This window comes from Salvelinus sp. IW2-2015, unplaced genomic scaffold (genome assembly GCF_002910315.2).
Source record: "Salvelinus sp. IW2-2015 unplaced genomic scaffold, ASM291031v2 Un_scaffold1233, whole genome shotgun sequence".
In the NCBI taxonomy this organism is placed as follows: domain Eukaryota; kingdom Metazoa; phylum Chordata; class Actinopteri; order Salmoniformes; family Salmonidae; genus Salvelinus; species Salvelinus sp. IW2-2015.
Genome location: NW_019942788.1, coordinates 93,049 through 105,534, shown reverse-complemented (window position 1 = coordinate 105,534; position 12,486 = coordinate 93,049). Strand labels below are relative to the sequence as shown.

The window sequence follows — 12,486 nt, the reverse complement described above, 5'->3', positions numbered from 1 at the left end:
CTCCAAGTCATGAGCTGCCTTCCAGTCATGAGGCTGCCCTCCAGTCATGAGCTGCCCTCCAAGCTCATGAGCTGCCCTCACGTCCGGAGCTGCCATTCAGTCCGAGCGCCATTGAGATCCGGAGCTACCTCTCTGTCCTAAGCTACTCTCGGTTCGGCGCTGTTCCTCAGTCTGATGGGGCCCTTTGTGAGGGTTCCTAGGCCAAGGCGCGGGAGAGGTCGCCACTCAAACGGACGCCTAAAGGAGGGGACAAAGACAATGGTGGAGTGGTGTCCTCGTCCTAGCCCGGAGCCGCCCGCGGACAGATGCCCACCCAGACCCTCCCCGTAGAGTTCTTAGGGGTGTGCGTTCGGAGTCCCACCTCAGGAGGGGGTACTGTCACGTTCTGACCATAGTTCTTGTGTGTTTTATGTTGGTCAGGACGTGAGCTGGGTGGGCATTCTATGTTGTGTGTCTAGTTTGGTCTGTTCTATGTTTGGCCTAATATGGTTCCCAATCAGAAACAGGTGTTTGTGTGTTGTCTCTGATTGGGAGTCATATTTAGTGGCTTGTTTTGTGTTGGGGGATTGTGGGTGGTTGTTTCCTGTCTTTGTGTTTTCTCTGCACCAGCTAGGACTGTATCGGTTTGCCACATTTTGTTATTGTTAATTGTTAAGTGTTCACTTTATCTCATTATTAAATATGTTGAGCACAAACTACGCTGCTCTTGGTCCGATCCCTTGCCGTTACACCTCATTAAATTACATTTTATGAGCCCTACATTAATACATTTTATGGAGCCCTACATTAAGAACATTTAAATGAGGACCAAGCTCAAAAAAACTCCTAAATATAAACGAAATGGCAACAATTTCAAAAGATCTGCTGAGTTACAGTTATAAGGAAATCAAGTCCAATTGAAATCATTTTCTGTTTTCTCTGTTTAACCATTTTCTTGTTTTAGAAGTGACAGAAAAATCATTGAAAATGGATGTTTGAGTCCATGTCCTAAGCTGAAATCATCCTAGAAGACCATTTTTGAAGGTCGAGGGGGAAAAAAAACTACAACTGTGGATTTTTTGAGTGTCATTGTTTGTTTAGTTGCACATCACGCAAGAGAGGAATGTGTCGGTCAACAATGTTGTTGTTTAGGCCTAGGCTCACTGCTTGCAGCACGTCATGGGCAGTTTGTAAAATAATTGCCACCACATTGATACAAATAATCCACGTATGAACACGCGAACAAAAATATAAACACAACATGCAACAAATTTCAAAGATCTTGCCTGAGTTTACAGTTCATTATAAGAAAAGTTTGTCATACACGTCAATCCAGAGTATCCCAAACGGCTCAATGTGTGTGACATGTCTGGTGAGTATGCCAGCCATGGAAGAACTGGGACATGCTTCCAGGAATTGTGTACAGATCCTTGCAACATGGGGCCATGCATTATCATGCTGAAACATGAGGTGATGGCGGCAGATGAATGGCACGACAATGGGCCTCAGGATCTCTTCATGGTATCTCTGTGCATTCCAATTGCTATCAATAAAATAATATAGGACTAGAATTAGATGCAGAAGGCTTTCACTTCTCTTCAAGAAGATTGAATGGTTACGGGTCTGAATAAATAACTGCTAAATAACTGCTCGGGTGGCGCAGTGGTCTAGGGCACTGCATCGCAGTGCTAGCTGCGCCACCAGAGTCTCTGGGTTCACGCCCAGGCTGGGCTGGGTTCGCGCCCAGGCTCTGTCGCAGCCGGCCGCAACCGGGAGATCCGTGGGGCGACGCACAATTGGCATAGCGTCGTCCGGGTTAGGGAGGGTTTGGCCGGTAGGGATATCCTTGTCTCAGTATGTAAAAAATGTAATAAAATGTATGCACTCTACTGTAAGTCGCTCTGGATAAGAGCGTCTGCTCTTGGCCGGTAGGGATATCCTTGTCTCAGTATGTAAAAATGTAATAAAATGTATGCACTCTACTGTAAGTCGCTCTGGATAAGAGTGTCTGCTAAATGACTAAAATGTAAATGTAAAAAATGCTATAGCCTACCGCCATCACGCGTTCACTCTTCTTTCAAACTACCCCTGAGTTCTATTGGCTGCTGTATTTAACATTCAGCAAACAAGAGCTCGCGGCCCCCTTCGAATAGTCTATTGMTATAAGAAATGCAGGAGCTAATGGGGATCCATAATAAATACAAATATAAATACAGATGGAGAGAAAGTAATACTGCGAGATTGCTAGCACTGCACTGATTTAAAGCAATGATACTCGAGTGACTTTTAAAAAAACTCTGCAGCTGCAATTTAAAATTAATAATCTTTACCATAAAAAACATAAGGTGACCCCCAAAAACCAGATGGAGATYGGTAAATTAGAAGCGCATTCGGTCTTTATATTACCGTAGCATAGACTATGCTGCAGCGAATGCAGGCGTACCTGTCACAAGAAAAAGAGTTCTACATGCATTGTGAACTGCACTCAATACTGAGATGGGAGCTGTGTTATAATACTCACACTAACCGCACTAACCGAACTATTTGTGATGTGAATTGAGTATATAGTATGCTTATTGGTCATAGTATGGATAGAGTTAGTATGCCAAAAGTTCCCGGATGTCATACTAAATTCGCCAAAATACGAAGTATACATGCAGTGGACACTATTTTTGTGCTTTTAGGGCCCATAATGCAATTCTTCAGAGGACTTTTCAGATTTGAAGAAAATGGCGGAACATATACAGCCGAAGTCCGACGAGAGCGGATACAAATTCATTGCTTTAACTAATTATGACAAATGTTAAGAAAATGTTGAGCAATGTAATAAAGTAATAACTTTTCAAATAAGTTACGTTACACGTTATGTTGGCTGACAATTTGTTAGCTACGCTATCATAACGAACCGCATTGCATTACAGCAGTATGTACCGGTATGTTAGCTAGTTACCTAACGTTAGTTGGCTACTAATACATCGAACTTGCCAGGCAGTATATTAACTATCTGCTATCTAGCTAACTACCCAACGTTTATTGACTTGATTATTCACACCATTCTTAGCTAAGTGGCATAGTCGTTGTGTGTTTCAATGGACATTGTTAATTCTGTCTATCTACTCCGAATGTTCAACACCCTTTGAATATGGCCAGTGTCAGTAAACTTCGTCAAAAACAAGCGTAATTAAATTGTTGCCTACAGCACAGTTACAGTAACCAACGCTCTGGATAACATGAAAACAGCCTAACCAGCTCTGCTAGGGTGAGWAAAATGGTCAGAGTGAGGTGTTCTCTCATTTGTGTCTGGAAGTAGCTAGCCAACGTTAGCCAGTTAGCTTGGGTGCTTGACTGCTGTTGACCGCTCGGATCAACCCTACTTCTTGGCCAGAGCGTCCAGTGTGCGCTCTGAATGCTCCGAGAGCAAAACTAACGAACAGACAATCTGACAACGCTCTAGATTTGATTTACGAACGCCCAGAGGGCACTCTGGCACTACGGATTGAATTTACGAACACACCCGAAATTGTTAAATGTTTAGCTAGTCATTTGTTATGCTAACAAGCTAGCTTCTTACGGCMGAAATCCCGTTAACGGGATCGATTTGACAACAGCCAGTGAAATTGCAGGGCGCCAAATTCAAACAACAGAAATCTCATAATTAAAATTCCTCAAACATACAAGTATTATACACCATTTTAAAGATAAACTTGTTGTTAATCCCACCACAGTGTCCGATTTCAAAAAGGCTTTACGACGAAAGCATACCATGAGATTATGTTCGGTCAGCGCCAAGTCACAGAAAAACACAACTATTTTTCCAGCCAAAGAGAGGAGTCACAAAAAGCAGAAATAGAGATAAAATGAATCACTAACCTTTGATGATACTCATAGGACTTCATGTTACACAATACATGTATGTTTTGTTTGATAAKGTTCATATTTATATCCACAAATCTCAGTTTACATTGGCACGTTATGTTCAGTAATGTTTTGCTTCCAAAACATCCGGTGATTTTGCAGAGAGCCACATCAATTTACAGAAATACTCATCATAAATGTTGATGAAAATACAACTGTTATGCATGGAKTTAAAGATATACTTCTCCTTAATGCAACCGCTGTGTCAGATTTCAAAAAAGCTTTACGGAAAAAGCACACCATGCAATAATCTGAGTACAGCGCTCAGGCACCAAAACAAGCCATACAGATACCCACCATGTTGTGGAGTCAACAGAAGTTAGAAATAGCATTATAAATATTCACTTACCTTTGATGATCTTCATCGGAATGCCACTCCCACGGAATCCCAGTTCCCCAATAAATTGTTTGTTTTGTTCGATAAAGTCCATAATTTATGGTCCAAATACCTCCTTTTTGTTTGCGCGTTTAGTTCACAAATCCAAATTCACGAGGCGCAGGCACTTAGTCCAGACGAAAAGTCAAAAAGTTCCATTACAGTCGTAGAAAACATGTCAAACGATATATAGAATCAATCTTTAGGATGTTTTATCATAAATCTTCAATAATATTCCAACCGGACAATTCTTTTGTCTTTAGAAATAAAAGGAACGCAGCTCACTCTCGCGGCCGCGCGCATGACTTAGCTCATGGCATTCTGCCGACCTCTTAGTCAAACAGCTCTTATTCGCTCCCCCTTCACAGTAGAAGCCTGAAACAAGGTTCTAAAGACTGTTGGCATCTAGTGGAAGCCTTAGGAAGTGCAATCGGCCCGCATTTACACTGTATCTTGGATAGGCAAAGACTTGAAAACCTACAAACCTCAGATTTCCCACTTCCTGGTTGGATTTTTTCTCAGGTTTTTGCCTGCCATATGAGTTCTGTTATACTCACAGACATCATTCAAACCGTTTTAGAAACTTCAGAGTGTTTTCTATCCAAATCTACTAATAATATACATATCTTAGCTTCTGGGCCTCAGTAGRAGGCAGTTTACTCTGGGCACCTTATTCATCCAAGCTACTCAATACTYCCCCCCAGCCATAAGAAGCTAGCAAGAGGTTGCATAGGAACCGCATCAACTCCCYGTAGACAGGCGAAGCTCTAGTACACTCAACTGAAACGATARGGTTCGTTTACAGTATACTAAAATMAACTAATAGTATACAGTATGTAGTATCTACTCATTAAGTATGTTAGTATGGGTATTCGAACACAGCTGGGGTGTCTGTTCCCACCCTGAGCGTTGATGATTCATCATGCAGAGGCGTTAGAGAAGCCAGATTTAGACATCACATGTAATTTAACTGTTCCATTTCATGCCATGCTGTTCATATAAATAATGTATTATTATTTACCGGTTTCTAAGCCGTTAWTTATCCCGGGAAAAGGGAGTGGTTTCGGGGGTAAATCCCAGTAAATCTAGGTAACCGGGTTCCCACCATTCAACCCTAATCACAATGGATCAAAACGAGACAAGACACACAAGGCTCAAGCAGCCCTGCTTGGAACTCGACCGCCCACTTCCCCAACACGTGTCCTAAAACATTTTTTAACTCACCCGTTTAACTCGCTGTGTTTACTGCTTTACTGAAATAGGAATATGCAGCTATAAAAGAACATCAACAATTATCTTCTGATCAAATCACATATCATGGTTGGAGATATAACCATGACTCTCAGTTCCATTCCATTACACATAAGAGTCACTGAACAAAGGCATCATTTTTGTTAAGTTTTGACACTTGGTCTGAGCATGAACACGCATTGCTTGCCTGTGGTTTTGGAAGCATAAGGACCGTATCTTTCATATCAGCGAGATATATATATATATATATATATATATATATATATATATATATATATATATATATGTGTGTGTATTAGTGTTACTGAGGAGGACGTGTAGGACATCAACTGGAGGCACACAGACCTTGTGGAATTGTGCAAAGCTGCAGGTTTGGGTTCTCAAAGACATTGAGTGCATTTTTTTTTATCTTTCAAGCTGATATGAAAGATAAGGGGCATATCAGCATATGTTTTGAAAACCGGTTTGAAAGCGATGTTTGTTGACGTTTCTAAACGTTAAAACACAGCGTTGGAATTGTAGTTCACGTGGCGCCATCAGTGAGCGAATGTAAGCGCTGTAAACCCTACATATGGAGAAAGGTTTTCGAGAGCTAGGTTGGAGACAGCTGAGGTGAATGGTGATAGATGGACATTATCAGCCAGTGCATTATTAAACAATGGACCGCGCAGTATTGCAGTTAAACATAGCAGGTGCGCTAAATCACACCGAAACTTAAGAATCAAGCTCGGTCTATCCACGTGCACTATTGTATGCTTGTAAATTGTTTTATGCGGATTTCTGAATGTGTTGTCTAAATCACTCATATCCCGATATAACAATAACTGCATTTTGCTGTGTGTTATTATGCACCCCATAGGCTACAATAGTAGCCAGAGAAAGGGTTATAATAAGATGTGTTTATTATAGGCTACATAGACCCCACAAGCATGCGGAGCTCAGTTGTGCGCCTGACAGAAACCACTGATAAAAGAAAGCACAAAAACTATATGCCAACTTTTTGCTGAAGCCAATTTAAAACATCAGCTATCGATTATAATAACGGGGTAAAGACAATGCTTTAACGCACACATTGGATGAATAGGCCTATACAGTCAATACATTGAAGTAAAAGTAGAATGGAAAATTCCGTCTCCTGCGTGGAAGCACACCAATCAAATTGATTTCATTTGAGCAATCCTTTCAGTGTGGAGACATGTGCTTGGTCACTAACATTCTACTGGGTAGGCTATAGAGCAAACCCTGAAAGTTAAAAACAGTAGAGGCTTTTAGGCGACCTATACCTGCTTTATGACCTGGAGGTTGGTTACTTACGGGTGCCATCGAAGCGGGTGGCGATGGTGTCCAGGAAGGTGTTCTGCGGCGCCAGCAGACCTCTCATCACCGGCATCCTGGTACGGGTCGACTGGGTCCTCCTGCCTCGGCGCCCCGGGGCAGTGGATTCCTGTTCAGACCCAAACCCGGGCAAGAACCTTGACGTTCCGGGCGCGCATCCTAGCCCCTGGAGGAGCGCGCCGATCCGAGATGTGCGTGGCTCCACTTTGAGACCGGGGTTGTGACCATATCCTTCAAAAGAAAACGCGCATACCCAGTCTTGGAGAACCCAAACCTGGCACCAGCCTTTAGATATAGACTACCAGCTATAAATAGCTTAGATAATGTTTTTCTTTGTCTAGAAGAACCAACGCAGAGTAAGGACAGCGCAAGTTTCGGTACTGATGCTGTGAACTGAACTCCGGAGGCAAGCTCCTCCTCGGCGGTAAGCAATACTGCGCGCGCTCTCCTCCCCCTAGCAGTTGCTTTGTTTCTCCTGGTTACTACTGCGAGCAGATGTCATGTCACGTGATATATTTTGGGGACTATAGTTCCAGAGACCAATGCTCCTGGGTACATTGGAGGCTTGGCAGMGGTGATGATCCCTTGTGTTGCCCACAGACTTTACTTTGGGGATAGGATGGGGGTTTGACAATAGTAGCTAGGCTACAAGATCCCTTTTTTCAACGAAATACATTGTTGTGAACATGTAATATGATATATTTCAAACTCCCACCATAAACAGAAAATATATGTCCAGGAACAAATAAAATTCGATGTTTTTCTGTTTAATCAAGTCAGCCTGAAAACTCAATAATTGGSGCGGATGGTACCGGAGCGGCACCGGAGTGGCAAGTCTAGGACAAAAAGGCTTCTCAACAGTTTTTACCCCCAAGCCATAAGACTTCTGAACAGGTAACCAATGGTTACCCGGACTATTTACATTGTGTTTCCCCCCCCGCCCCCAACCCCTATTTTACGCTGCTGCTACTCTCTGTTTATCTTATATGCATAGTCACTTTAACCATACATCCATGTACATACTACCTCAATTTGCCCAACCAACCAGTGCTCCCGCACATTTGCTAACTGGGCTATCTGCATTGTGTCCCACCTCCCGCCAACCCCTCCTTTTACGCTACTGCTACTCTGTTCATCATATATGCATAGTCACTTTAACCATACCTACATGTACATACTACCCCAATAAGCCTGACTAAACGGTGTCTGTATATAGCCTTGCTACTCTTATTTTCAAATGTATTTTTACTGTTGTTTTATTTCTTTACTTACGTACACACACACACACACATACCTTTTTTTCGCAKTATTGGTTAGAGCCTGTAAGTAAGCATTTCACCTGTTGTATTCGGCGCACYTGACAAATACACTTTGATTTGATAAGCATAACAGCCCCAAAATGTGGGTTTCTCTCCCGTGCACAGCTGTTGGAGTTGCTATGGTGACAGCTGCTGTGCTTCAAGGGAGCCGGTCAGCGATTCAGAAATCAAATTTGACCAGTCACCCACCATACAATAACACATCAATAATAGGCCTATAAAACGTGTTCACCGAGAAACGAAAACCCAATTATGTTTTATCTGGGGAGAACTAAACTCCATTGCGACAATATATGTTSCAGAGTTTAAAGCTTTTGACATGTTCCGCGTTTTCTGGTAGTGTTTTGAGAATGTTGTGGCGCTCTCTAACCGGTAGTGAARATGCTACATTCAGAACTGCGTAAAGGGCATGCAGTGCAGAAGGTTCATCATCAATGAATAAGCACACAGTTTGTTCAGTCCAACACACTTCCCTTGAGAAGTTATTCGAGTTTTTTTATGTTCTAGTATTGCGCCATTAGCCTTAGTAGCCTATAGAGCAGGGGTCGCAACCTTTTCTAGCTTGAGAGCTACTTWAAAAAAATGAAACATGTTGTTTCGTAGCTTTTAAATAGGTAAGGGACATTCTTCTCTACCCTGCCAATCCTCCCCGGGTCCTTGGTGTACAAGAGATGTGTCAATATAGGCCCATAAGTAAAATAATGGTTAATAAACAGTAGTCCTATTTGGCATGACAAGCACCATCAAATTATTGTTTGTATTCTGTTTTCTCTGTAACATTTTTCCTGTTTGCAAATATATACRCTACTGTCAAACGTTTTAGAACACCTATTCATTCAAGGGTTTTTCTTAATTTTTACTATTTTCTACATTGTAGAATAATAGTGAWGACATCAKAACTATGAAATAACATATGGAATCATGTAGTAACCAAAAAAGTGTTAAACAAATCAAAATATATTTTATATTTGAGATTRTTCAAATAGCCACCCTTTGCCTTGATGACAGCTTCACAAACTCTTGGCATTCTCTCAACAATCTTCATGAGGTAGTCACCTGGAATGCATTGCAATTAACAGGTGTGCCTMGTTAAAAGTTKATTTGTGGAATTTCTTTCCTTCTTAATGGGTTTGAGCCAGTCAGTTGTGTTGTGACAAGGTAGGGGGTATACAGAAGATAGCACAATTTGGTAAAAGACCAAGTCCATATTATGGAAAGAACAGCCCAAATAAGCGAAGAGAAATGACAGTCCATCACTMGCCTTTTATTGTCCCCAGCACAAGGTGCACCTGTGTAATGATCATGCTGTTTAATCAGCTTCATGATATGCCACACCTGCCAGGTGGATGGATTATCTTGGTAATGGAAAAATTCTCACCAACAGGGATATTAACAAATGTGTGCACAACATTTGAGAGAAATKAGCTTTTTGTGCGTATGAAAKATTTCTGGGATCTTTTATTTCAGCTCATGAAACATGGGACCATCAACTTTACATGTTGCGTTTAAATGTTCAGTGTTCTGTCAGGTAAGCCTGCTTTGCAGTTAACATTTKATTGAGAAGGTTATTGGGGAAAGTCTTTCTGTCTACCCACAAGATGGTTATCATTATCATCACTAACTGGCTACATGGAGTGATAAACAAACACATGCACCATACAGACAACAGACCAGGGGCAATATTGCTTGAAATTAATTGGCAGATATTGTGTTAGGCTACATCTGACTTGTTAAGCAAATAGTGGCTAACCAGGGATGGATAATGTCAATGTGGCTTTGYTTGAATAGCAGCCTGGAYATGTACATTTATGATAGTTTTCAATGGAACGGTTCTCCAGAGAGACCGCCTTTCTGCTAGTAGCCTAAAGTTTGATAAGTGAAATACTGCCATCTTCTGGACCAAGTTGTTCTCATTTTCTTATGGCCTGAGTACCATCCTAATAAGATTCATTATTATTTTTGTGCACTACCTATGCATATTGAGTTATTTTGAGTTACTTATCCAATTGATTATTGGGTCATGTCACGTTCCTGACCTGTTTTCTCTTGTTTTGTATGTGTTTAGTTGGTCAGGGCGTGAGTTGGGGTGGGCATTCTATGTTATGTGTTTCTATGTTGGTTTAAATGGGTTGCCTGATATGGTTCTCAATTAGAGGCAGGTGTTTTACATTTCCTCTGATTGAGAACCATATTAAGGTAGCATGTTCTCACTGTTTGTTTGTGGGTGATTGTCTTCCGTGTCCGTGTATGTCGCACCACACGGGACTGTTTCGGTTGTCGTTCGTGCATGTAGTCTGTTCCTGTTCGTGCGTTCTTCGTGTCTATGTAAGTTCTCATGTTTAGGTCAGTCTACGTCGTTTTATTATTTTGTATCATTCAAGTGTAGCTCGTGTCAGTGTTCGTCTTGTCAATAAATAAATTATGTCAGAATACCTCGATGCGTATTGGTCCGATCCCTGCTTCTCCTCTTCAGACGAAGAGGAGGAGAGCAACCGTTACAGGTCAACAACCTTGACACTGAGCCCCCTCTATATTTTGACCAAAAATATAAGCCTAGCCTACACTATTAGAATTGTGTTGCGTGTGTTGGGTGTTCTCCGTGTCCACAAGAAGTAGACCTTTTGTTTTCTTTCCTGGATCATCTGATGGTCGCCAATATCACTAGACAACTAGCCTACAGCTAGACACCAATGCGCATCCAATCCAGCCTATAGTTGACTCTTTCGGTTAGAAGCATTCAATATATCTACATTATTTGGATTTGTGTGTCCATGAAAACTGTAAARGCAGTTTACCKACCTTTTTAAMAAAAAAAGTGATTTGTTTGACCATCAGATGGCATCATGACTGGTTTTGTTCATGCCACATTAAATGGTCATTCATTTTTCCCGCTAAATTACGTATTTATTGGTAGTGTCATAAAAAATTTACAAATTCATATTTTGCWAAATTGTTGCTAGGGTCTGAGTGGCAAACAGCAAGGTTCGTACAAACCTGTGCTGTTGCAAACTAGATGCTACCTAGAAGCTAAAGGGAAATAATGTGTTTAATAAAAMCTCTTACATAAAAAGGGGGGGAACCATTTGGGTCAATTAAAAATGTAACTGCTATTCCGATTCAAAATCCAACTGCCATTCCAGGCATGCACACGAGGATGGTGGTTGACCAACTTGCAAGTAATTTAGCCTACCAGTAAGCATGGTATTTTTCAATACATTAAGGCAAGTGTAATATAAATATCATTTATTATAAACAAGCATATTTGCTATTACATTGTTATAACTAACTTCTTCCAAACAGGGTTTCTCACAAACTCATAAGCAGATACTGAGACCCACACACACCCAGAGACAGATGGCTGACACAGACCTTTCATAAACACTGATAAGACAGGAACATCTACGCACAACAAAATCTCCTCTTCAGTCTGAACATTTTACAGAGCACACCAGAAATGACAAAATAGGAACATCTACGCACACACCTAATCTCCTTTTTAGCTGAACATTTCTGAAGACAAAGAACTCTACTCAGAGCCAATGAGACAGTGATATTAGCCTGAAGGGGACCTCGCCCAACTCATCAGGACCAACCAGAAGAACAGATCTACCAGACTCAACCTAACTTCATTTATCATATATAATGTCTGCACAAAATGTTTAGAGGCTTCTTTCGGATAGTTCAATTTGAGCTTGATGAAAGGGTCCTGCACGCTATTCAGATATCTTTACCTCTGAATAGATGCTTTTAATTAAACCTCATCCACCCTGTCCAGAGTCTCTACTTCGTCTCAGTTCTCCAGTAAACTTGAGATATCAACACAAGCAAAGTTGATTATTAAATTCAAATATGTGATGTCAAAGTATATGATAATAAACTATAGGTTAGCTAAAGTTGAAACGTTATTAGGATTTGAGCAGTGTTGTAAGATAGCTAGCAGAAAAAGGCTACTTTAATTCGCCACTTTACAAGCTTGCCAGCGAACTCCTTCAAACAGTATTTTTTTATATGGGATATGACAAATAGAGCTACAGACATTGGCAGTTAGCTTATTCATTATTTGTTTCGTGAAACAATTAAAAAACTTGCCAACTGAGAGGAGTACAGTGACTTCGGAAAGTATTCAGACCCCTTGACTTTTTTCAACATTTTGTTACGTTACAGCCTTATACTAAAATGGATTTGAAAAAAATCCTCAGCAATCTACACACAATACCTCATAATAACAATGAGAAAACATGTTTGTAGAAAATTTTGCAAATATAATTAAAAAATAAAAACTGAAATTCCTTATTTACATAATTATTCAGA

General features: G+C 40.9%; 1 pseudogene; it reads right to left on the bottom strand.

Annotated features, from left to right (window-relative positions):
- The window catches only part of LOC112070137 (voltage-gated delayed rectifier potassium channel KCNH8-like), a 193,479-nt pseudogene extending 186,208 nt beyond the window's left edge, over positions 1–7,271 (bottom strand).
- Positions 7,272–12,486: the final 5,215 nt, after the last annotated feature.